This window comes from Chiloscyllium plagiosum, unplaced genomic scaffold, assembly GCF_037043375.1.
Source record: "Chiloscyllium plagiosum isolate Xiang-an unplaced genomic scaffold, Cpla_swu_hap1 HiC_scaffold_21, whole genome shotgun sequence".
Classification (NCBI taxonomy): domain Eukaryota; kingdom Metazoa; phylum Chordata; class Chondrichthyes; order Orectolobiformes; family Hemiscylliidae; genus Chiloscyllium; species Chiloscyllium plagiosum.
This window is the reverse complement of record NW_028270159.1, coordinates 47,967,421-47,994,371: the sequence shown is the minus strand read 5'-3', so window position 1 is coordinate 47,994,371 and position 26,951 is coordinate 47,967,421.

Below are 26,951 nucleotides of genomic sequence, written 5' to 3'. Positions count from 1 at the left end.
CCATGCGGGTGCCCATGGCTACTCCTTTGGTTTGGAGGAAGTGGGAGCATTGGAAGGAGAAGTTGTTAAGAGTGAGGACCAGTTCAGTCAGTCGAAGGAGGGTGTCAGTGGAAGGGTACTGGTTGGTATGATGGGAAAGGAAGAAGCGGAGGGCTTTGAGTCCTTCGTGATGGGGGATGGAGGTGTACAGGGACTGGATGTCCATGGTGAAGATAAGGCGTTGGGGACCGGGGAAGCGAAAATCATGGAGGAGGTGGAGGGTGTGGTGGTGTCCGAACGTAGGTGGGGAGTTCTTGGACTAAGGGGGCAAGACAGTGTCGAGGTATGCAGGAGCAGCCTGAGATAGTGGGTCAGCCGGGGCAGTCGGAGTTGTGGATTTTGGGCAGGAGGTAGAAACGGGCGTTGCAGGGTTGTGGGACTATGAGGTTGGAGGCGGTGGATGGGAGGTCCCCTGAGGTGATGAGGTTATGGATGGTCTGCGAGATGATGGTTTGGTGGTGGGAGGTGGGGTCATGGTCACGGGGGCAGAAGTAGGAGGTGTCCGCGAGCTGGCGTTTAGCCTCAGCGGTGTAAAGGTCGGTGCGCTAAACTACTACCGCGCCTCCCTTGTCTGTCGGTTTGATAGTGAGGTTGGGGTTGGAACGGAGGGAATGGAGGGCTGCACATTCTGAGGGTGAGAGGTTGGAGTGGGTTAGAGGGTGGAGAGATTGAGGTGGTTAATGTCGCGGTGGCAGTTGGCTATGAAGAGATTGAGTGCAGGTAAGAGGCCAGCACAGGGTGTCCAGGTGAATGGGGTGTGTTGGAGACAGGAAAAGGGGTCATCAGAGGGTGAGCGAGAATCCTGGTTGAAGTAGGCGCAGAGGCGAAGGCAGCAGAAGAATTGTTCAATGTCTTGCCGTGTGTTGAACTCATTAATCCGAGAGCGTAGGGGAATGAAGGTGAGGCCTGTGCTGAGGACTGATCTTTCATCCTCAGAGAGGGGTAGTTCTGGAGGGATGGTGAAAACACGGCAGGGCTGGGAGCTAGGACCTGGTGTGGGGCTGTGGCTAGTTGGTGTTCATGATGCGGACCGTTAGCTGTCTTCCTGTTTGTCCTATGTAGTGTTTTGTGCAGTCCTTGCATGGGATTTTGTACACTCCATTGGTTTTGCTCATGGTGGGTATCGGGTCCTTTGTCCTGGTGAATTATTGTCTGAGAGTGGCTGTTGGTTTGTGTGCCGTTATGAGTCCTAGTGGTCGCAGTAGTCTGGCTGTCAGTTCAGAAATGTTTTTGATGTATGGTAGTGTGGCTAGTCCTTTGGGTTATGGCATGTCCTCATTCTGTTGTCTTTCCCTTAGGCATCTGTTGATGAAATTGCGGGGGTATCTGTTTTTGGCGAATACATTGTATAGGTGTTCCTCTTCGTCTTTTTGCAGTTCTGGTGTACTGCAGTGTGTTGTGGCCCTTTTGAACAGTGTCTTGATGCAACTTCTTTTGTGTGTGTTGGGGTGGTTGCTTTCGTAGTTTAGGACTTGGTCTGTGCGTGTGGCTTTCCTGTATACCTTTGTGGTGAATTCTCCGTTTGGTGTTCTCTGTACCATCACGTCTGGGAATGGGAGTCGGTTGTCCTTTTCTTCCTCTCTAGTGAATCGGATTCCTGTGAGTGTGGCGTTGATGATCCGGTGTGTGTTCTCTATTTTTGTGTTTTTAATGATTACAAAGGTATCATCTACATAGCTGACCCAGAGATTGGGTTGAATTTGCGACAAGACTGTTTGTTCTAACCTTTGCATTACCGCTTCTGCTATGAGTCCAGAGATGGGTGAGCCCATGGGTGTGCCGTTGATTTGTTCATATATTTGGTTGTTGAATGTGAAGTGTGTTGTGAGGCACAAGTTCAGTACTTTGAGTATGCAGTCTTTGTTGATAGGTTCCCCGTCTTGTTGTCTGTTCTCTATGTCCAGCAGGTTGGCTATTGTTTCTCTGGCTAGGGTTTTGTCGATAGAGGTGGGTTTTCTCTAGCTAGGGTTTTGTCTATAAGCATTCTCTGTAGGTCAAACCTGGTTATCTGTCCACTTTTTTTGTAGGTTCCTCAGTGTGTTGTTTATCCTATTGGTGAGCTGTGGGATGGGGTGGGGTCAAACTCCCTCTTTTGGTAGGTGTTGGTATCTGCAAGTAGTTGTTGTGCTTTTTGGATGTACTCTGCTTTGTCCAGGATGACCGTCATTCTGCCTTTGTCTGCTGGTAGTATGATTATGTTCTTATCGTTTCTTAGTGCTTTTAGTGCTTCCCTCTCCTTGGTGTTGAGGTTATGTGTTTGTCATTTCCTTGTTATCAGGGGTACGATACTTTGTCTCACTGTTTGTTGTGTCTCTTCTGTCAGTCCATTGTTTCTGAGTGTGCATTCTAGTGCTGCTAGGAAGTCTGCTGTCTTGGCGTCCCTGTGGTTGGTAGTTGAGTCCCTTGGCCAGTATTGTTCTTTCCGTGTCTGTGAGCTGTCTGTGGGAGAGGGTTCTAATCCAGGAGTGTGTTGTGGTGTCTTTGTTGTGTGTTAGTTTGGCCATTTTTTTTTTGCTTTTAGTGTCATTTTTTTTGCGGTGTGTGGTCCTGTTCTGTACTATGGTGATGGCCTGTTCTATGGTCCGGGTCCATTCCTGATTGGTGGTTTTTGAAATTAACGATTTTTGGCGCGCAATTTCTTGTCTGTATTTGTGTAGCCTGTTGTGAGCGTCTGTAATCATTACCTAGATCATCCTGAATCCGTTCTGTCTGGCTGTGTCCCTGGCTTGTGGGCAGCGGACAGCTGGAACTGACAACCGGAAGCGGCAGGTACAAATCACTATAAATGCCAGAGGAAACATCGCAGAAGCGCTTCACAGGAGGCTCCCAAGCACTGACGATGCCACCTAGACAGGGGACGAAATGTCTGCAACACAAATTTCCAGCTTGGCGAACAGAACCACAACAACAAGCACCCGAGCTACAAATTTTCTCCTCAAACTTTGAACTCCCAGGATCCCTATCACCAATGCCATGTTTGAAGCTCTTCTGTGCATCCTGTCAAGTGTTGGTAGTCTGGGGTTACCCTTTAATGTACATGTAATGGAGAGCAATCACATATCAATGCTTCCTCAGGGCACATAAGTGACATGGCTGACACTTGATTGTATGTGTAAGTGCAGTCTCACGCCTATCTCTGTTTAAGATCCAAGCCTCACAATCAATGCTACGGTTTTCCTAATGTCCAATGTAGCCCAAATTCTTATCATTGTTAAATGTCACAGAGACTGTAGGAGTTTCCAAGTTCTGTATGAGTCTCAAGACTTGTCCTCTGAGCCCCATTTCTCCCATGAAAAGCATCACATTCACAAAGATGACTGTCTTCACTCTACAATGACTAATTACATGGTCAAGATTACTTGTGATCAGCATTTTCACTCCACACAGTTGTACACAATGTGTTCCACACACACCTGCTCCAATTATGAATTATTTACTCTACTTTGAAAGTGCCTGATTAATTCATTTGCTATTTGAAGGGCCTCAGATCACTTAGAAGTAGAGTCTGTGTACTCAGGTGAAAAAGAAACTCTTGACTTCACCTACTCAAGTGTGGTTGCTGCTGACTTCATTTGTAGTATATGCATTTGTTTTTAATTTGAAAATGGAAGGAAACACAGAACGCGTTTGATTCAGTGAGTCACAAGCCCAGCCTGGTAGTCAGCCTTAATGTCTCTTTCTTCCTGGCATTCCCTGGCCACCCCATCAGTAATGATCCTCCACGTGTTCTCACACATCATTTGGAATTATGTCTGCACTTGTCATCATCTACCCCTTAACTCCAGCCCTATAGTTTAGTCTTGCCCTTCAAAGCCATGACACGGCCTGGCTTTGTCTGCACTAAGTAGTAGGGCAAGACAGCAGTACCTTTAAGCTCTGGCTGGGACAGCAAAGTCCAAAAGGCAAAACATCCAAGAAGGAACAAAGTGAGTGAATGCTAAGAGAGCAAGCGAAAAGCTCTGAGATGCCTACTTTGACATATAGTCCAATGCAGGTGACTGCCGCCCCCACCCCCATCCCCCTTTGCAGTATCCTGGCAGTAGCATTCACTGGTGCGCTATATAGTGCAGCAATGAATTACGGAATCATACAGTAACTGGATCTGGGATATGCTGTGATGATGCAGTGTGGCTGGTATGTGTCAGATGCCAAGGTCAGTGGATGTAAGGTGTATACGTTGGTTGCCCATGGAGTGGGCCCTGAAATTTTGTTGCCTGGTGTCCAAGGTGGAGGCCTGGAGGGACATGCAGCAAGCTAGAGTTGACAGGTAACTCCTCTGACTTTCACGTCAGGAGTTGTTACCTAGTTTCTATCTGGTTGGTGAGAGAATAAGAAACTGCATATTAATGAGGTGACATTAATTGATAATGAGATGTTAATGCATGCAGATAGTACTCTCACTACTCATCTGAGAATTTTGTCTCCCGTTCATTAGTTGGTTGGAAAATGGTACTTTTCGCATTCGCCGATCATCTCACGATTTTCCCAACTCTCTTGCCATGGCCTGCATCTTTCAGGAAAAAGGTTCTGTCAAGAACAACCTGTATAATTTACTGTTAAATATTAAGTCTGTAATATTCTCCTTTTTCTGAAGATGTTAACTCTTAAAATGAAAAGGAGGGAACACCTACAATTATATAACACCTTTATTTAACATCTTAGAACATCTCAAAATGCATTGCAATAAAGTACTTTTAAAGCATAGTTGTCAATGTAATATGGGAAAGGCAAGGGAAAACTTTACTTTCCTTTGAACAAAGGCCTGTAATGTTCATCCAAGTCACTATATGGGGCCTTAGTTTAATGTTTCATTGAAAAATGGCATCTCTGACAGTGCAGCACTTTTTGTTGGAACATCAGCCTAGATTATGCACAAGAGCTGTAACAGCCCTCTAATATTTCCTGTGACTGTTCCTTGCATGTAAACCAAAGTAGCACTAGTAAAATATTTAACTATAAAGAAGATCCCAGTTGAAAATTGCCACACATGCACCAACCAGCACTAAATAATGAACCAAGTCTGATTGTTAGTCTAAATTTATTTATTTTCTTGTCCTTAGTAAACTAATTTCCCTTTCTACCTTATCCTAGTATAAATGCAATTCAAGAACCTGTGAAGTGACATGGACCTGTAATATGTGGTGCTGTGGAACATTATACACCATAATTATTCCATGTTCTTCATCTCCAGAGGAACCTCGATTATCTGGATATTAATTATCTGAGTTTTGGATTATCCAAAGATGATCACAAGGTCCCGATTTAAAAACAATACATCAAAGAGGTTTTTCCAACACTGATCACGTCTTTTGTTTACAATGATTAAAAATGAATTCAGCTTACTGAAATGCTGTCGAGAACAGTCCTGGACATCAATGGGAGACACCGTCTCCAAATGACAGACAGCCCTCTCTCTCTCTCTCTCTCTCTCTCTCTCTCTCTCTCTCTCTCTCTCTCTCTCTCTCTCTCTCTCTCTCTCTCTCTCTCTCTCTCTCTCTCTCTCTCTCACTTTCACAGGAGTTCTACACTGGTGTACCCTAAACCCCACTTCCCCAGATAATCTCTCCAACATTGTCCTGTACATGGCAAAGATGGAACTTATCAAAATGTTGCAGTAAAAATGTGTGTGCGTGCTACTTTGAAATGCAACCCCTCCTCCCAAAGGCAGCCGCAGTCTTGCTGTTGGTGTCGTGGGGGGGGAGGTTGACTGACACATGGTGTGCTGCTGCCTAGTGTCCTGAACAAGGGAGCGGATTTAGCAAGTGCTCACTGTGTCTATCCCTTTGAACTGATGGTTGGAGGGGGGGGCTTCAGCAATGCTGCAGGTCCTTTACACACAAGTGTGTGTCTGCTCAGAAACAAACCCTGAGACAGAGAGAGGGAGCAAGGCAGGCAGAGTGAGGAAAAAGGAAACTTCACAATCCCAGAGGATAGGCATTGAGTTATCTGACAGAAATACTGCCTGCCCATCTCGGTCGGTTAATCAAGGTTCCTCTGTAATCTGATGAATGTAACTTTGCAGGGGGGCCTTGATCTACGAAGGTTTGACTTATGAATGTTTGTACTTACAGATATGATTACATACAGGTGTGTAATTTTAAAGAGTCGATAAATATTTAGTGTATTTGCAAACAGCTACTGTATACATACATACATTCATTAATATAAAGTAGCCTTTTTGTCCGGCTTTGTGTTTGGATTTGTGAACTAATCGACTTGTAGACTCAAGAATAAGACCATTCACAATCAGTGGATTGCCTTCCTGTTCTTTTCTCTTTCAATGTTTTTATCTAGCTTTCCCTCTTCCTCTTAAATGCATCCTATTTTGTAGATTGAAATATTTTTTCAAATATTTCTGGCTTCTGCGATGATTCCAATGTATTATAGAAACTTAGCTGAAATGAAGCTATCTTACTACTAATATAGAGTGAAATACATTTCTTGAAAATGTGGGATTGATCAGAGAATCTGATGTGATAACTTGTTGCATTAAGATGTTTGGCAGATCAGAAGAATTAGAAAGGTTGTCAGTCATCCCTGAGTTGGTAGTACTCTTGATTCTGAATCACAAGATTCAGAATCTCCAGTCTCACAGATATTAAGGCTGACAGTGCAAGGCATTACTGAGGGACTGCTGCAGTGTCAACGTATAATCTTTGGAAGAGATTTTAAACTTAGGCCTTATCTAATTGGTTATGGAAGCTAAAAGATCCTATGACACTGTTTCAAAGGAAAGCCAAAAAATGTGTCTGTGCACATGTGGTGGCCAATATTTATCCCTTTATCAATATCACAAAACAGATTGACTGATCATTATCACATTTTGACAAAATGTGAATTTGCTCTTTGCAATTCAGTTGTGTTTCCTACATTATAACAGTGACTGCACTTCAAAAGTACTTCATTGGCTATCGAGCTTTAAGATATCCAGTGATTGTGAAAATGTTTATTAACAAATTTTTCTTTTAAAAAAGAACAGAAAGTGCAGAGTTGGAGAGATTGAACAATGAAAATAATTGCGAGGAGATAGTAACAGTAATTTTAAATATTTAAATGTAACCTTGGATTGAAGGTTCTGTTGTATAAACAATAGTGAGAACAAATCATAAAATAGCATGGAAAGTGTTTCATTATTTCCATATTTTTTCTTAGAGTATTGGTATGAGTATATATACAGGAAATATACAGGAAAATTAGTCAGCGGAAGGAACAAAGAGAAAGGAAGAAAATATTGTGCAGGAAAAACCTTGTGTTGATATTGGAGCAGTTGTCACTTCAATGATTTGAACACTGGTATAGGTTTTTGCACCTCTGGTTGGAAACTACCAACTGTCTGAGACAGGGACATGTATCTGCAATGTTAATAGAACCAGGGGACCCTAGGGCTCTTCTTTCTTCATGGGCAAGAAAACCTCACACCTTCCAGACTGTATTGCTAGCAATGCCAATCTATAATCTGCTTGTTTGGAGTATATTATGTTAAAGAAGTCAAAAACTGTTTTATTGGCTTAATGCAAGTTATGTTGAGTTATTTGGAGCAATTCTTGTTGTGAAAGCCTAGCAATATCTCTGACAGTTTCTTACATAATTTGCCTCATTAACAATCTGTCATGCCCAGGCATCTGTCACATCTCATTCTATCCCCATTTTGAAATGCGCAATTCCTGGAATAACTCACCACTTATGAGATATTTGCTAAAAGATGAGCATATCTGACGCCTATATTATATTGAAAGGGCCATTGTGCAGCTGGATTAGCACTGACATTCTGAATCGACCCAGCTTGGTCAAGGACAGAAACTGAATGTGTTGGAGAAGGGGAAAACAGCGTCATGATTCTCCAGCAGGGACTTGGAGATCTGATGGAGAGAATGATACAAAGGAAGGGTGCCTTGTTCCCAAAGAACTGGCAGAGAGGCTGCACCACCAGACCCTGAGTTCATGGTTAGAGGTTGGCACTTGGCCAGTGTGGAGGAACAGCCATCAATGTTGTAAGAACCTTCTCCACTCCCCCAAAATAATTGCCATACTGTTCTTTCTGTACCTCACACTCAGTCTAATTCTGCTATTGCAGCCACCTCCCGTAAGACAGCTGCCAACGCTGTACCATTCTTGGTATTGAATGCAACATCTTCCCCACTGGCTCTTGTGCCCTCCTGACACCTCAGTAAGAATATTGGTGTTAGAATCTTTGGAAGCACAACCTTTGACAACCTCACTGCAACACCTCTGCAGCTTACTGCTGGGAAATTAGAGTCCCTACAGTGTGGAAACAGGCCCTTTAGCCCAACAAGTCCACACCAACCCTCCGAAGAGTAACCCACCCAGACCAATTTCCCTCTGACTAATGCATCTAACACTTTGGGCAATTTAGCATGGCCAATTCACCTGACCTGCACATCTTTGGACTTTGGGAGGAAACTGGAGCACCCGGAGGAAACCCACGCAGACACAGGGAGAATGTGCAAACTCCACACAGACAGTCACCTGAGGCTGGAATCAAACCCAGGTCCCTGATGCTGTGAGGCAGCAGTGGTAACCACTGAACCACCGTGCCACCCATGGTGGACTGTCAGAGATCAGGTACTTGCTCAAGCCCAGGCAGGAGAGGAGACTGTGGTGTTAGCAACCAGGCACTTCATCAGAATGCACAGGGAGGAACAAGAGTGACAGACTGGTAAGTCACTGGGTCATTGCCCAGTAACTGCAGCAGTGCAGTAATTTGTGTGATCGTCTGGCTGCCTCCACGGACAGGTTGGTATCTGCCGTGGAGATCTAGGTCCAGCATTCTGAGTCTGTTGGATATACACAAATCTGGACTCCGTCACTCTAGTAATGGATTCTCATGACTGAAGATGACAGGGGAATTGGGAGTCTTGACCTCACTCCAGATGTCTCTTCCTCACAGAGACAAAGTGGTACCAGCTAGCACCCAGACAGCAGAAGGAATCAGTCTCAAGTCTCTTAAGACATTTATAGAGGGCTAGGGACTTCCACTGTGAACCCTGCTTGTAAGTTTCCAACTTGTAGAACTTCATGCAGTGGAGCAGCTGCCTGCTTCTGGTCTGCTGGAGAGGTGTGGACACTTGCACAGCATTATCCCAGCTACTGGTCCTCACGACTAAAGGCTTGTCAACAGTGACTTGGGAGCACCCAACATTGCCTTCCTCTTAAGAAGATGACAGTGCCAGGAGGCTTTCAGCCAGAGAAGGGACCACTCACAGACCTCCTTAGGACACAGGAGGCAGCTGGGCCCTACAGGGCCTGCTTCCTTGTGACCCTTAGAAAGTGCACCTGCTTTTGGCAAGCAGATCCTCAGCATATTTGTGCTGTCCAGACACAAATGCCTGTGGGCTCGCCTGACCAAACCTCCAGGGATAACAGGCTCCATCCTAACCGTGAAACTAGAAACTACTCACTCATATTGGGATGGAGAGAAAACCTATTGAGGATGTTTTGGTGGCAGGGGTGACTTTGCATTATATACGAATTGTCATGTTTGTACAACTTTCATTGTTTTGCCTCCATCTGTTTGTTTGAGTCTGTTTGTACTCTATAGCAAGAATCTTGTCTTGCCACTCAGCAAATGCACAGAAGATTCAGCATGAGGCTCCGATGTTGAGATAGGTCTTCCTGGATTTCTTGTCTGATTTTGCTCTCAAATCTCACCAATACCTGCGTCATTCATACTTCTATATGATTCTGTCCAGAGTAATGTAAGCAGTACCTGATCAGTACTGCAGATCAGTATGAATTGGATACTATTGTTGAAATTTTAGGCAGTAGCTTAAATTGTAGCTTCATACTTTTACAGTATAAAATGATCAAACTGCCATTATACATCCTGCTTATAGGTGCATTTGCAATTTTTCCTCTTCAAGGTATAAATTTTGTTTCTCTTCTCAGAATCAAAATGCATTGTGTTATAATCCTATTCATTTGTTGTAACATTGCCTTCTATAATTAACTTTGAGTATCAACTTTTAAAGAAATTTAGCAGAAAATACTGGGATTCCTTTGTAAGCTTCAAAATTCAGTCAACACCTGAGGAATCAACTTTGCAGACAGCAGAAGTCAGTATTGATTGGGTCTGGCCGCTGACCTCCACTTCAGAAAGCCAATCGAGCTACAAGGGAATTTAACCCAATGACCTCAATCGGTACAAAATCAGCCAGGAAAATGAGGGGCAGAGTTGTAAAGGCAAACTCTGCATCCCTGTAAGAGGAGTCGACAGCAGTGAGATTTGAGAAAGGATTGCTCCCAGAGAACTGACATACTGTGTGTGCCCACTTGGTGGGGAACCATGAGGACACTGCTTGAAGCAAAGAACAGATAACCATCTGGAGCAGTAAAAGTCAACAAGAAGACCGTTTTCAGTGAGGAGCCATGTCCTAAGTATCCAATCGACAGGGTACCATGAGGAGACTGCCCAGGAAAAGGAACCCACCTTAGTTAGTAACTCTTTCAAAGGTTTCAACTCTTTCCCCACTAAACTGTCTTAGAACTGCTCAAAAGGTGTATCAAGATGGCAGCGCACCACCAGACCTGCGTGTGGGCGCTTGAATGGGGTTCATCCCTTCGCGCATGCTTTCTTTTCTTTCTTTTATACTTCTGCTCTGTTTCTTTCACTTCTTTCTTTTGTTTTTCTCTTTTGGAGCTTTTTAGCAGCGGGTTAGTCAATGAAATTGGTTGGTAGTTAGAGTGAACCATACGTGGAATGACTGCTCCTTCCAGTGGTCAGAGGTGGTAGCAGATGCAGCTTCTCACAGCGACTGGAGGCGGTGGTGGCAGTGGCAGCAGGGATATCCTCCTGGCGATTGGCACTGGTGGCAGTAGTGGAGGTAAAGCTCCTTTAGCGATTTGGAACAGCGGTAGCAGTGGAATTTTCAAGTTGGCAGTGTCAGTAAGATGGCATCTTGGAGGAGGGTGGCCAGAGTGGGACTCTTGGCAAGATGGCAGCAGGGTCCTTGTCTCATAGCGGAGTCAGAGACTCTTGGTTGCAGTTGGACCAGTGCGGAAACTCCTCATAGTGGTAAGGCGGTGGCTGTAGGGGCAGCACCATGGTATGCCCAGAGCCAGGACTCCTGGCATCATTGAGGTGGCAGTAGGACTGGGGTCTCCTGGTTGCAGGGCGAGTGTGATTTCGGTATGGGACCAGACATCGGCAACAGCATTGGCAAGGTAGGCCCAGCGGTGAAGAGATGGGGCCTAAAGAGAGGCAACTTTACATTGGTGGGTCCAGCACAGGTGGTGGCAAGGCAGTAAAGGAGGTGTGGCTGCACAGGTGTCATTGGTGAGCATGTTTGGGTCTCTGTTTCAGTTATATCTTTTAAATTATTAAACTGTTTAGATTAGATTTCCTACAGTGTGGAAACAGGCCTTTCGGCCCAACAAGTCCACACTGACCATCCAAAGAGTAACCCACCCCTCTCTGACTAATGTACTTAACATTATGGGCAATTTAGAATAGCCAATTCACCTGACCTGCACATCTTTGGACTGTGGGAGGAAACCTATGCAGACACTGGGAGAATGTGCAAACTCCACACACAGTTACCCAAAGCTGGAATTGAACCTGGGTCCCTGATGCTGTGAGGCAGCAGTGCTCACCACTGAGCCACCGTGCTGCTACACTTTCTTTAAGTGATATCTTTTATCCTTTGTATTCATAAACAATTCAAAATGGTGCTGGATTGTGGCTACTGTTGAAACTTTTCATTGTATTTCACTATTATTCACTGTAAAATACAAATGATAATAAATAAATGATTCATTCAGGGGTTCAGCACATTTGAAGGGCAGAACTGTTAGCCTGAGATTTAAATACTGGTTTACCACATTACTCTCTTTCTATCTTAAACCTAATAACTAACCTTTACTACTAACCTTGTGTCTATTAAGATTGGTGTCAGCTTGAGGTAAAAGGGGAATTTTGGGCTAATAGTACAGAGAGTGGTTAATAGTTTAACAGTATCTATCCTTACCATTCCTAGAAGTTGTAAAGTACTTTTTGTTAGTATTGTAATAAATATTTATTCCTGTTTTACTTAAAACAGTGTTAGAAGTCTTTGTAATAAGTGTACATGAAACATAGGGTTGCTGTCATTAGAGAGGTGACTGGTGGTGATTTAAGCTGAGGGCCACCCCACCTCAGGCTAGGGGAATAGTTGAGAAGGAGAATCCTTCATGTTAACCTCAGCTGGTCACGGGAATTGAACCCACGCTGTTGGCATGATATTACTTTGCAAGCTAACTGTCCAGCCAAATGAGCTAAACCAACCCCCCACTTATAGATGGGAGTTTGGGTCTAGGTGGGATGCTCTTTGGAGGGTCGGTGCAGACCCAATGGTCTCTTTCTGCATTGGACAGATTCTACGATTAACTTTCTTGAGTTTTTTTGTGAAGCTAATGGTGTAATATGATATTTGAGGGAACTTAAAAAGTTATTTGATATAGTACAACCTAATATTGGCCATTCTGCCATAATACAACAATTGTGTTCTTCTGCAACCTTGCACTATAGAAAATCACACTATGGAAAACTGCTATTAAAAAAAATCACACTGTAGAAGATTGCTAATAGAAGATCCCTATGCCTGGTCAGTAGAAAGTTTGCATTATCCAAACAACGTCCACAATTTTCTAGGAGAAAGTGAGGTCTGCAGATGCTGGAGATCAGAGCTGAATATTCCTGAAGAAGTGCTCATGCCCGAAACGTCAATTCTCCTGCTCCTTCGATGCTGCCTGACCTGCTGTGCTTTTTCAGCAACGTCCACAATTTGTCAATCACATTACAGCCAATTTGCACTGACGAAACACGTATTTTGGCAGAACAACCTGTAGGTTTATTAGCAGAGTCAAAGTTCAATATATATATAAAGGACAGTAGTAAATGGCAGGATAGATCAACGTAAGCCACATGGTCAGAGCAAGGGGGATTTCATTGCGGTGAGGCTATGACAGAGTGAGTAACACGGTGGCATAGTGGTTAGCACTGCTGCCTCACAGCGCCGGAGACCCGGGTTCAATTCCCGCCTCAGGCGACTGTGTGGCGTTTGCACGTTCTCCCCGTGTCTGCGTGGGTTTCCTCCCACAGTCCAAAGATGTGCAGGCCAGGTGAATTGGCTATGCTAAATTGCCAGTTGTGTTAGGTAAGGGGTAAATGTAGGGATATGGGTGGGTTGTGCTTCGGCGGGTTGGTGTGGACTTGTTGGGCCGAAGGGCCTGTTTCCACACTGTAATGTAATCTAAAAAAAAACTGGGAATTTGACTCAAATGGCAATTTGAGGCAAAGAAGCAAATGGTTGTTTTAGTTAAGGGTTAATCCAAGAAATAAAGTCTGCAGACAAGAGGTGAATGGAAGATGAAATAAGGCAAAGATTGAAAGACCTACTTGCACTAATGGTGCGTGATGTCAAGAGTGCAGGGAAAGCAACTGATTGGTGAATAGGTTTGGTCAGTATTTTCAATCTTAAAGGTGCAGTTTGGGTATTTAGTTTGTGTTAAACTGTACTTGGTTTCTCTTTTCTTTTGAGAAATGGCTTATTAAGTTTGGATACAACCATGTTTATTCTAAGGGTAACAGGTAGATTTCAGATTTACAAGATGACATGTCTGAAGGAAGCAACGAGGAGGGCATGCCTCTGTGTACATCAATGGAGCTGAAGTGGAAATGGTTGAGAGTGTCACATTCCCAGGAGTGAAGATCACTAACAATCTGTCCTGGACCACCCATGTTGATGCGATGGTCAAGAAAACACAGCAATGCCTTTTCTTCCTCAGGAAGCTAAGGAAATTTGGAATGTCAATAAGGACTCTAACTAACGTTTTTACAGATGCACTGCAGAAAGTGTTCTATCTAGATGCAGCACGACTTGGTACACAACTGCTCTGCCACAAGAAAGTACAGAGAGTTGTGAATACATGCAGTCCATCATGCAAGCCTTGGAAAGGCAACCATCATCATCATCATCAAATACCTCTCCCACCCCAGCTATAATATCTTTCAACCTCTTCTGTTAGGCAGAAGAAAGAAAAGCATAAACACATGTACTAAGAGGTTCAAGAACTGCTTCTTCCCCGCTGCGATCAGTCTTCTGAATGGACATCTCAAATTTCAAATCTAATGTTGATGTTGCTTTTTGTGTACCTTCTTTCCAGCCGTAACTTTGTATTCCTCGCTTTGTTCTTTCACCCTTTTATCTTGGTATCATATGATTTGTACGTACTACATCAGAACAAAACTTTCACTGTACTTAGGTACATGTGCCAGTAATAAACCAAATCAAATTTGGGGCAGTATGGCGGCTCATTAGTTAGCATTGCTTCCTCACAGTGCTAGAGATCTGGGTTCGATACTAGCCTTGGGCGATTGTCTATGTGGAGTTTGCACATTCTCTGTGTCTGTGTGAGGCCCCTCCAGGTGCTCTGGTTTCCTCCCACAGTCACAAAGATGTGCAAGTTTGGTGGATTGACCATGCGCAAGTCTGAGCTCCAGGTTTTAGAAATTGAAGAGCAGCTGGAATTACCATTGTGCACTCACGAGGCAAAGGACTATGTGGATACCATGTATAGGAAGGTGGTCACATTGCAGATTGGCAATGTTTGGGAAGAGAAGGAATGGCTGACGACCAGGCAGTCTAAAATGCTGAGGCAGACAGTACAGGAGTGCCCTGTGCTAATCATGTTTGTTAATCCGATTTCCATTTTGAAAGCCAGTGAGGTCAATGGTTCTTCAGGGAAGTGCAGCCAAAGATAAGCCATGGTACCATGAGTGACTATCCTTTACAGAAAAGGAGGAAAAAGAATGGAAGAGCAATAGTTATAGACCGTTCTATTGTCAAGGAATCAAATAGGCATTTCTATGGCAGGAAACATGACTCCAGGATGGTGTCACCTGTCTGATGCCAGAGTCAAGGATGCCATGGAACAGCTGCAGGATAAAGACTGGGCATTCAGTTGAGCACAAAAGCTGTGGAGGACAACTTTCTGGAGTATGTTGGGGATGTTTTTTCCAGAACAGAATGTTGAGAAGCCAGTTACAGGACATGTTATTTTAGATCTAGTATTATGCAATGCAAAGGGCTAATTAACACTCTTGTTGTAAAATAACCTTTAAGAATGAGTGAGCACAACCTGTTAGAATTTTACATTATGTTTGAGAGTGTGGTGGTGCATCTTGAAGCAAGTGTATTAACTTTGAGTATGGCAGATTATGAAAGTTATGAGGCACACATTGCTGAGGTGGATTTGGAAAATACTTGAAAAGGTATGACTGCACATGGGCAGTGGATAGTCATAGAAATATACAGCATGGAAACAGACCCTTTGGTCCAATTCATTCATGCTGACCAGATATCCTAACTGAATCTAGTCCCATTTGCCTTCCTATTCACATACCCATCCAGATGCCTTTTAAATATTGTAATTGTACCAGCCTCCACCAGTTCCTCTGGCAGCTCATTCTGTACACGCATCACCCTCTGTGTGAAAATGTTGCCCCTTAAGTCCCTTTTAAATTTTTACCCTCTCACCCTACACCCATGCCCTCTAGTTTTGGACTCCTCCACCCCAGGGAAAAGACCTTTTTCTACATATCCTATCCATGTCCCTTATGATTGTATAAACCTTTATAAGGTCACCCCTCAGCCTCCGACACTCCAGGGAAAACAGCCCCGGTCTATTCAGCCTTTCCCTATAGCTCAGATCCGCCAACCCTAGCAGCATGTTTGTAAATCTTTTCTGAACCCTTTCAAGTTTCACAACATCCTTCCAGTAGGAGGGAGACCAGAATTGCACACAGTATTCCAAAAGTGGCCTAACCAGTGTCCTGTACAGATGCAATTTCTGACCAATAAAGGAAAGCATACCAAACGACTTCTTCACTATCCTATCTACCTGTGACTCCACTTTCAAGGAACTATGAACCTGCACTCCAAGGTCTCTTGGTTCAGCAAAACCTCCCAGGGCCTTGCCATTAAGTGAAGAAGCCCTGTCCCGATTTACTTTCCAAAATGCAGCACCTCGCACTTCATTTCAATGAACCAAAAATGTGAACCCTTCTCCCCTACACCAGCTCGTCAGCCACGCCTTCATCTGCTCTATCCATCAATTCCTATTCTCACTAGCTTGTAGCACCGGGAGTAATCCAGATATTATTACCCTCAAGGGCCTCCTTTTAAATTCCTGCCTAACTTTCTATATTCTCCCTTCAGAATCTCGATTAGTCTTTAAAGGCGTACAGCAACCATACGTTCTTTGAAGGTGCAAAACTCAAAGAAGTTAGTCAACTACAGGCAACAAAGTTCAGGATTGTATAAAATTCAAAAAGGCCGATATTCTTGCTAGAAGTAACATTAATTCTAAGAATTGGGAGGCTTATAGAATACCCAGAAACTGATAAGAAAGGGAAATGGAATATGAAAGTAATTTAGCAAAAAATAAAGAACTGTAAAGGCTTCTGAGGTATGTAAAAAAGGAAAATTTGTCAAAAAATATTTAGTTCCATTATAGGACAGACAAGAGAATTTATACTGGGAAATAGAGAAATGGCAGAGATGTTAAATGATTACTTTGAGTCTGTTTTCACTCGGGAAAATAGCAGAAATCTCTTTAAAACAAGAAATCCAAGTGGTTAAAGAGAATGAGGTGTTGCAGGAAATTAGCGTTATTCAGAAGATTGCACTAGAGAAATTATTGGGGCTAAAATTTTATAATTCCCCGCAGTTTCAATCCCAGACTCTTGAAAGAGCTGAGTATAAAAATAGTCGATGTATTGGTAATTATTTTCTAAAATTCTATAGATTCTGGAATGATTTCTGCAGATTGAAAGGTAGCAAATGCCACCCACTATTTAAGGAAGGAGCAAGAGACAATGCAGGGAATCACAGACCTGTTAGCTGTACATCATTAGTAAAGATAACAGTCAGTTCTGATATAACATGATAGTTATGTTCTCATGCGATCTTGTGTTGTAAGAAAATTGCACACTAGCTGCTCCATTTAAACTAATAGGGTCAGAATCGTGTTATAATCAATGGTGGTAAGGAAAGTTCACGTTCTACAAATAATGATCTAAGTTCTTCAATTGCGTTAAAGCCAAGTTACATTGAAGAAACCCATGTTGTAGCAGAACCGACTATTATAAAGGAGGTGATAACTTGACATCTAGATGATAATGATGTAATTGGCTATAGTTAGTGTTGATTTGCAAACAGGAAATCATGCTCAACAAATTCAGAAAAGCTTTTTGAGGAGGTTAATAACAAAATTGATGAAAGAGAGGGATGGGCAGAAGGCTTTTCATATAATCCTCTAGAAATGGCTGATTAGAAAAATGAAAACATGTCAGATAGAAGGCAATGTACTGATTTAGATTATAGACAGAAAACAGAAAGCAAGAATAAATAAAATAAATACCTAGGCTGTACAAAGATCAGTATTTGGGCTCAGATGTTCATAAAATATATCAATGAATTTATGTTGGAGATTAAATGTAACATTTATAAATTTGCACATGATGCAAAGCCAAGGGAATGTGTATGGTGGAGAAGATGTAAAGCGGTTTCAGGAAGATTGAGAGACAATGAATGGGCAAGGACATGGCAAATAGAATTTAAAGTGAAAAAATGTGTGATTATCCACTTTGTTCGGAAGATCAAGTATGCAGAGTATCTCATACGGGAAAAAATTGGAAAGTAAATGTACAAAAGAACCTAGGTGTCCTTGTCGATATGTCTCTGAGACTCTGTTAGTCTTTATTACAAGAGGACTTGTGGGTAGGAATAGCGAAGTCTTGTTTCAATTATAGAAGAACTTGGTTAGTCCACACCTCGAATACTGTGTGCAGGATTGGTGTCTTTATCTCAGGAGAGTTATTATTGCCAGAGAGGGATTACAACAAAGGTTTGCTTAGCCTGTTCCCAGGATAGTAGGACTATCCTGTGAAAAGAGGTTGGGAAAACTGGACCTGTAATCTCAAGAGTTTTGAAGAATAAGAAATAATCACATTGAAACTTACAAAATACTTAAAGGGATAGAAAGGGTATACCCCTGTGTAGAACTTCAGGGAAGGTGTGGGGAGAGAGAGGGCAGGAGGTCAGTCATTTAGAGACGGTGCCTGTTTAATCACTGTAACCAAGATGTGATCACTGTTGAAAACACGTCTTTGATGTAATGTTCCTATTGGGATCTCGAGCTCTCCTTCGGATAATCCGATTTTCGGATAATTGGTATTCGGATAATCGAGGTTCCTTTGTAATAGGTGAAAGGATTTGATCAGTCATGATCGTATTGAATGACAGGGCAGGCTCAGTGGGCTGAATGGCACACTCCTCCATCTCCATCACATCTGTTCCGATGATGCCAACTTCAACAAGGCGCCGGGGATCCTCTCAAATGTCCATCTTCTTCCTCAACCAAGGGCTCCCCGCTACTGTGGTTGACAGGGGATTCGGCTGTGTCCACCCCATGGCACTTCAGCCCTCACCCCCTCTTTTCCCTCCTACAACAGCAAGAGAATTCCCCTATCCTCACCTACTATCCGACCAGCATCCACATCCAAAGGATCATTAGATGCCACTTCCGCCGCCACCAGCAGAATGTCACCACCAGATACATATTTTCCTCTTCTCCCTTGTCAGCTTTCTGCAGGGACTCTTCCCTCTGAGAAGCCTTGGTTCACTTCTCCTCCACTCCCAATATATCCCCACACCCCCACAGAACCTTCCCATGCAATCGCAGAAAGTGTAACACCTGGTTTACTTTGTCCCTCCTCACTAACTGAGCCCCCATATGCACCTTATAGTTGAAACAGTGATTTACTTGCACTCCACTCAATCTAGTCTCACTGTATTCACTACTCACAATGGAGTTTACACAGGACAGTAGAGCCTGGTACAGGCCCTTTGGCCCTTGATGTTGTGCCAACCTTTTATCCTATTCTATGATCAAAATAACCTACATACCCTTCAATGTACTATCATCCACATGCCTATCTAAGAGCTTTTAAATGTCCCTCATGCATCTGACTCTACTACCACTGCTGGCAGTATATTCCATGCACACACCATTCTCTGTGTAACGAACCAAACACTGACATTTCCCCTGAACCTTACTCCAATCACCTTAAAATTATGATAGCCTTGCGATAGCCGTTTCTGCCCTGGGAATAAAGTCTCTGACTATTCACTCTATCTATGTCTCTCATCACCTTGTATACCTCTATCAAATTACCTTTCACCCTTCACTCCAATGAGGAAAGCTCTAGCTCCGTCAACCTTACTTCATAAGACATGCCCTCTAGTCCAGGCAGCATCCTGGTACATCTCCTATGCATTCTCTTTAAAGCTTCCACATCTTTCCTATAAGGAGATGAGCAGAACTGAACATAATATTCCAAGTGTGGTCTAATTAGGGCTGTAGAGAATTGCAGCAAAATCTTGTGACTGTTAAACTCAATCCCCCTGTTAATAAAAGCCAACACACCATACGCCTTCTTAACAAAGCTATCATTTTGGGTGGCTAGTTTGAGGGATCTATGAACCCCAAGATTCTCTGTTCCTCCCCACTGCCAAGAATCCTGCCTTTAACCTGTATTCAGCATTCAAACTGAATCACTTTTCCAAGTTGAACCCCATCTGCCACTTATCAGCCCAGTTTTGCAGCGTATCAATGTTCTGTTGCAACCTACAACAGCCCTCCACACTATCCACCACTCCACCAACCTTCATGTCATCGGCAAACGCAGTAACACTCCCTTCCACTTCCTCATCCAAGCCATTTATAAAAGTCGCAAAGAGCAGAGGTCCTGGAACAGATCCCTATGGATCACCACTGGACACCGAGATCCAGGATTGACACTGTCCATCTACTACCAACCTCTGTCTTCCTATGGGCCAACTAATTCTGTATCCAGACAGCCAAATTTCACTGAATCCCATGCCTTCTTACTTTCTGAATAAGCCTACCGTGGGGAACGTTATCAGATGCCTTGCTAAAATCCATGTACACCACATCCACTGCTGTACCTTCTTCAGTGTATTTTGACACATCCTCAATGAATTCAGTAACACTTGAGGCATGACCTGCCCCTCACAAAGCCATGCTGACTATCTCTAATCAAGCTATGCTTTTCCAAGTAATCATAAATCCTGTCTCTCAGAATCCTCTCCAATAATTTGTCCACCACAGGCTGATTGGTCTGTAATTCCCAGGATTATCTCTATTCCCTTTCTTGAGCAAGGGAATAACATTTGCCATCCTCCAATCATTTGGCACTACTCCAGTGAACAGTGAGGATGCAAAGATCATGGCTAATGGCACAGCAAACTCTTTCCTCGCTTCCTCTCATAACCTTGAATATATCTCATCTGGCTCAGGGAACTTATCTACCCTTCTTCAAAATTTTCAGCACATTCTCCTTCTTGACATCAACCTGTTAGAGCTCAGCACAAACTGGAAGAATGACATCCCATTTTCCACTTGGGAACCCTGAAAGTTCTTGGACCCAATATTGAGTTAATAATTTTAGGGCCTGAGCACCTTCTCCTATGTCCTTACCCCAACCCCCACATATCAGACCATGTCGTTGCACGGGCTGCTACCACAAACAACCCACTGTCAGCCAGTAACGAACCCCATTAGCAGCTGTTCATTCTCTCAGGCTTCCCTTTACCCACTCATTTATCCAACCAACTGATTTTTTTCTTCTCTCTGATCTCTATTCTTCCTCCTCTCCCCACCCCTTCTCTACAGTATGTGCTAAAATGTTAATTTTGCTTTCTCTCCATAGATGCTGCCTGACCTGCTACATTTTTCTAGCAATTTCTGATTCCCATCATGTGCAGTTCTTTCGGTTTTTTTTTTGGCCTTCTCCTGTTCCTGTGTTTATTTGCATACCTCGACACTGTCCTGTCCCCCTTAGTCCAAGAACTCCCCACCTACGTTCGGGACACCACCCACACCCTCCACCTCCTCCATGATTTTCGCTTCCCCGGCCCCCAACGTCTTATCTTCACGATGGACATTCAGTCCCTATACACTTCCATTCCCCATCACGAAGGCCTCCAAGCCCACCGCTTCTTCCTCTCCCGCCGACCCAACCAGTACCCTTCCGCTGACACCCTCCTTCGACTGACTGAACTGGTCCTCACTCTTAACAACTTCTCCTTCCAATCCTCCCACTTCCTCCAAACCAAAGGAGTAGCCATGGGCACCTGCATGGGCCCCAGCTATGCCTGCCTCTTCGTAGGATATGTGGAACAGTCCATCTTCCGCAGCTACACTGGCACCACTCCCCTTTTCCTCCAGTACATCGATGATTGTATTGGCGCTACCTCGTGCTCCCACGAGGAGGTTGAACAGTTCATCCACTTTACTAACACCTTCCATCCCTACCTCAAATTTACTTGGACCATCTCAGACTCCTCCCTCCCCTTCCGAGACCTCTCCATTTCTATCTCGGGCAACCGACTCAACACAGACATTTACTACAAACCGACCGACTCCCACAACTACCTAGATTACACCTCCTCCCACCCTGCCCCCTGTAAAAGCGCCATCCCATATTCCCAATTCCTTTGCCTCCACCGCATCTGCTCCCAGGAGGACCAATTCCACTACCGAACTACCCAAATGGCCTCCTTCTTCAAAGACTGCAATTTCCCCTCCGACATGGTCGACGATGCTCTCCACCACATCTCCTCCACTTCCTGCACCTTCGCCCTTGAACCCCGACCCTCCAATCGCCATCAGGACAGAACCCCCACTGGTCCTCACCTTCCACCCCACCAACCTCCGGATACATCGTATCATCCTCCATCATTTCCGCCACCTCCAAACAGACCCCACCACTAGGGATATATTTCCCTCCCCACCCCTATCAGCGTTCCGGAGAGACCACTCCCTCTGCAACTCCCTCGTCAGGTCCACCCCCCCCCCCCCCCCCCCACCAACCCAACCTCCACTCCCTGCACCTTCCCCTGCAACCGTAAGAAATGCAAAACTTGCGCCCACACCTCCTCCCTCACCTCCCTCCAAGGCCCCAATGGATCCTTCCATATCCGTCGCAAATTCACCTGCACCTCCACACATCATTTACTGTATCCGTTGCACCCGATGTGGTCTCCTCTACATTGGGGAGACAGGCCGCCTACTTGCTTCAGCGAACACCTCTGGGACACCCGCACCAACCAACCTAACCGCCCCGTGGCTGAACACTTTAACTCCCCCTCCCACTCCGCCAAGGACATGAAGGTCCTTGGCCTCCTCCATCGCCAGACCCTGACCGCACGACGCCTGGAGGAAGAGCACCTCATCTTTTGCCTAGGAACCCTCCAACTACACGAGATGAATGTAGATTTCTCCAGCTTCCTTATTTCCGCTCCCCCCACCTTATCTCAGTCCCAACCCTGAATTCAGCACAACCCTCTTGACCTGCAATCTTCTTCCCGACCTCTCCGCCCCCACCCCCTCTCCGGCCTATCACCCTTACCCTCACCTCCTTCCACCTATCGTATTCCCAGCGCCCCTCCCCCAAATTCCCTCTCCCTACCTTTTATCTCAACCCGGCTGGCACACCAGCCTCATTCCTGAAGAAGGGCTTGTGCCCGAAGCGTCGATTCTCCTGCTCCTCGAATGCTGCCTGGCCTGCTGTGTTTTTCCAGCACCACATTTTTCAACTTTATTTGGATACAAGATTGGTTGGGCGATTCAAGGGTGAATGTTTGTGTTTTTTTAGAATGGAGAAACTTTTTTTTGTTATTTGCTCATGGGATGTATGCATTTAGGGTGAGCTGCTTTCTTGAAATGCTGAAGAACTTGACATTGATGTGCTGTCAGTGTTGTGAGAATTTTCTGAGGACATTCGAGTTAGGATTCTTGCTTTTCTTGATAAATATTATTGACCCAGATATGTGTGTACAAAGCCCAATTTCACAGTTGTTTATCACACAAAACTTGGAAGTGTTGTGAACTGTGCTGAGGATAAACTTTAAAAGGTCATATACGAGTTGGTAGAATGGCTGGTTAAGTGGAAGACAAAATTTAATATAGTGGAGTGTGACATGATGTTATTTTGTACAAAACTTGACGAAATATAATAGAAATTCTAAAGGGCAGTGGAAAATATGTGTGCATATCTTCAAGATGGTAGTGAAGGCTGAGAACAGGGTTAGTAAAAGATCAAGGATCCTGGGTTTCATTAAAAGAGGCATGAATTACAAAAAGGAAAAGTGTTTTGAGAAGTTGGTATAAAACATTGCTTCAGTCTCAATTGGAATATCCATTCAGTTCTGCACATTGCACTTTAGGAAAGGCCTGAAGACATTGAAAAAGATGAGGAAGGGATGCTTCAGAATAGTTCCAGGGACTAGTATACTCCAGTTCTCAATCCATCTGCTAAAGGACTGCTAATGGACATAATCCCTTCCCAGTTACTCTGTGCATGCCGTTTTGAAGTGAGGATTAAGGGCAATGTTAAGTTGTTGTTATAAATGGGAAATGTTATTATCGATTTTTTTGGAAGATGATGAGTGGCTGTCCTTAGCTGTCATTGGTAGTGAAACAGATGCTTGGTCAGTATTCCTTCTGTCAGCGAGGCCGGGTATGTTGGACGAAGGGCAGAGGAAAGAGTGTTTGATGTTTGTCATCATAGATGGATATCAGAAGCCAGCACCAGCCTTCCAAATATGTGCTCATTTGGTCTATTTTATGGTAGCCTATATGTAGCAATGACTTTTGTAATTGCCAGTGTAAATGGCAGAGTAGTTGATATTTGGTTGGGTAATAGTTGGTACACCTATGTGAGTGGATTGTAAACATTCTCCATGGCAGTTTGTCTACTCAGATTGCAATGGAGAATGTTAAGGTATCTCATATCTACATTGTACGACACTGTCAGGGATTCTAGCCTGCAACATATCTCTGCAATATGCTGCTTTACTGTGCTGAGCAGGAAGGTGAAATTGTTGGAGAGTACTGTAGAGTAACAGTAGAATGTTTTTATTTTGAAAAGAAAAGAGATTCCATAAGCACAAGATAAGTTTGCAATCAATCTAGTGCTGATCCCAGATTTTGTAAAGAACAGGCAGTACAAAAGTGGCTGAGTTGTCTGCTTAACCATACTAGATAGAGAATTAAATGCTTAGAGGAAACTGGGTACTAATTACAACCATTCCCAAAAAGAAAAAAACCAAGCATAGCTTAAAATGATAAACCAAATAATTGTGCTTTCTGAGGAATTTACAAAGGCAAATTTGATTGAAGTAAAGATGTATTCCACACATTTAAGGCATTTAGCTTACATGAAAACAGAGAAGTATTGCATGCAATTAAAGAAGACAGAAATAGACATGAGATTAGCTAAGAGGTCTCTGGAAAAAAAGCATGGTGCATAATAATGACAGTAATAGCAAAAGACTTTTATGCTGTGTCAGAAGTCAGAAGGTTGTCAAGGGTCATATAGTGCCATTAAAAGATGCTGCAGAGTAGATTCTAACTGATTGTTAGATTATGCAGAGCTCCTAAAAGACTATTTTTAATGATGCTTTTTATGTTCCAGGTGAGGTATGCTCAATATTAAGTAGTATTATCATTAAAATACATTAAAAATTATGTTATGATCTATGTTAGAAATCAAACATTCGAAGATAATAGTCCAAGCGTGACTGAAGAGATGGCACAAGTATCTGTCAGTTACTTCTCTGTATTTTCAATAATCCAGTGGATCAGGACAGTTCCCTTTGTATGATATTAAGATAAGATAGTTTGATTTTCAAAAGAAAAAGGACAAAGTCAGAGCCAGCAACACCAGGCCTAAAGTGCAGTGTTGAGCATTTGCTTGAAAATGTAAGATATTCTTTAATGATTGTTAGGAAAGGGGTGGAACTATTAGAAATTCATACCAGGGTTTCTGAAAATAATAGCTTGTGTGTTACAAATTTGGGAGCATTTATTGAGGGAGAAACAAGGCTAGAGGATGAGGGAACTCTGGTAGAAATTGTCATTCTGGAATTTCAAAGAAACTTTGATGAAGTACTTCTTCATACGAGTCTGTTTCTCAAAATAGAATCTTGTGCTGTTAGTAGAAATTTGAAAAGTGAGGTTGGGAATTGGGGTTCCTGCAATGCAAAAATTGTAGTTATCAAAAGTGATTTGCTCAGAGAAATATTAATGTTGGTGTTTCCATGGAACTATTTGTGATTTCCATTCATGGCTTGGACAGCAACATTGGGAGTATGGCGAGTACATTCTACCGATCGCTTCAAAATCTGTGCAAAGGTTAAGATTGTAAATGGAGATGCACAATTGAGTCTCAAAATATTTGAATGTTGCGGGACCAGTGCAAGTGATTTCATTTAGAAAAATAAAGTCATGTGTTTTGGTCAGACTAACACAGACTAACATCATTTGCAGGGAACGATACTGAGCAAAGTCCAAAGAGAGAATTATCTAGTTATTATTGTGTATAAATCATGAAAGATTCATGACCAATGTAGAGAAATTAGTTAAAACCAACAGTTTCTATGAATAGAACCACTTGGTATAAATCACAGAGTCTGTTGTGAGGAAGGGCACTGGACTTGAAATGTTAACTCTGTTTTCTCTCCACAGATGTTAACAGACTTACTGTGTTTCTCCAGTAATTTCTGTTTTTGTTTGTTATAAATCAAAGGATCTATTTTGACATTATAATGGCCACCTATCAAATCGTATCTGGATCACTGTGTCCAGTTGCAGCCTTGCTACCTGGTGCATGATCTTGATGCCATGGAGAAGATCCAGAGGATAGCAACAAAAATTATTTATAGCTTAAAGGACTTCATATACTTAGATGTTATTTTTATTTCTAAGCTTAAGAGGTGACTTGATAGAGATCTACAAAATATTTAAGGGCTGGATAGCATCTCTGTGGATGAATTATTCCAGTTTAAAAAATTGAGAAGGCGGAGGTGACATAAAATATTCAAAAATAGGAATACGCATGCTGCTGAGAGCTTCTCCTTTTCTTAGAGAATTGTGATCGTTCTGGAAGTGTTGCTGTGTTTTTTGATGGGTGGTGTTGTTCAAGAGAGAGTAGGACGAACTCCTGACAGCAGAAGAATTTCATCATATAGAGGTTTGTGAATGTAATGTCATCATCTGGACTGGTTTTGATCTTCTGAGGGGGTCCGGATGAAATTTATAGAGCAATTTTCCCATATTGACCTTGAGGTTTTCCTGGGACATTACATGACTGCAGTGTTAGATGTGCGTTGGGAAGTCAGGGAAGGTAGAAAGTATTCAATCACAATGCTTTACTCGTCAGTGTTTGGCAACCATTCTTTTCCTGCAATAGAGTATATTGTTCTATCTCAACATATTCGTATTAAAAAAAAAAGTTGGGGTGGTTAGGTGGGAAATTCATCTTGGGCACTATCGCAAAATGGATCATCATGAATTTCAGTTCATGTTACACTCAAAGTCAAAAAAGTGTTGCATTTATATAGTACTTTCAGGACATCTTAAAGTGGCTAGCATCCAAAGCAGTACTTTGAAAGGTAGTCGCCCTTATACTGTAGGACGGACTACATAAGCTTTTGATTTGCTTTTACCTATACTGCTCCAGAACAGCTTTCCCTCATTGAGTTTTAGAAATAGATAAGCGAAAGAGGGTACAAATCAATTAAAATTAAAGGAGTGAGAGGATAATAAGAATAGCGTGACTAAAAAAGATTAAACTACAAAATTAGGAAAGCCTATAGGAAATATGCAGAAAATGTATTCAAGAAACATCAATAAGAATAATAAAGTATTTTGAAAATATACCATAAGGTAATAGTTGGGAAATGAGATTGGATCTCTGAGAAAGTTGTCAGTTTGTAGGTGATGATCAAAAATGGTTGAGTTTTTAAACTCTTTAAACAGTTACTTGG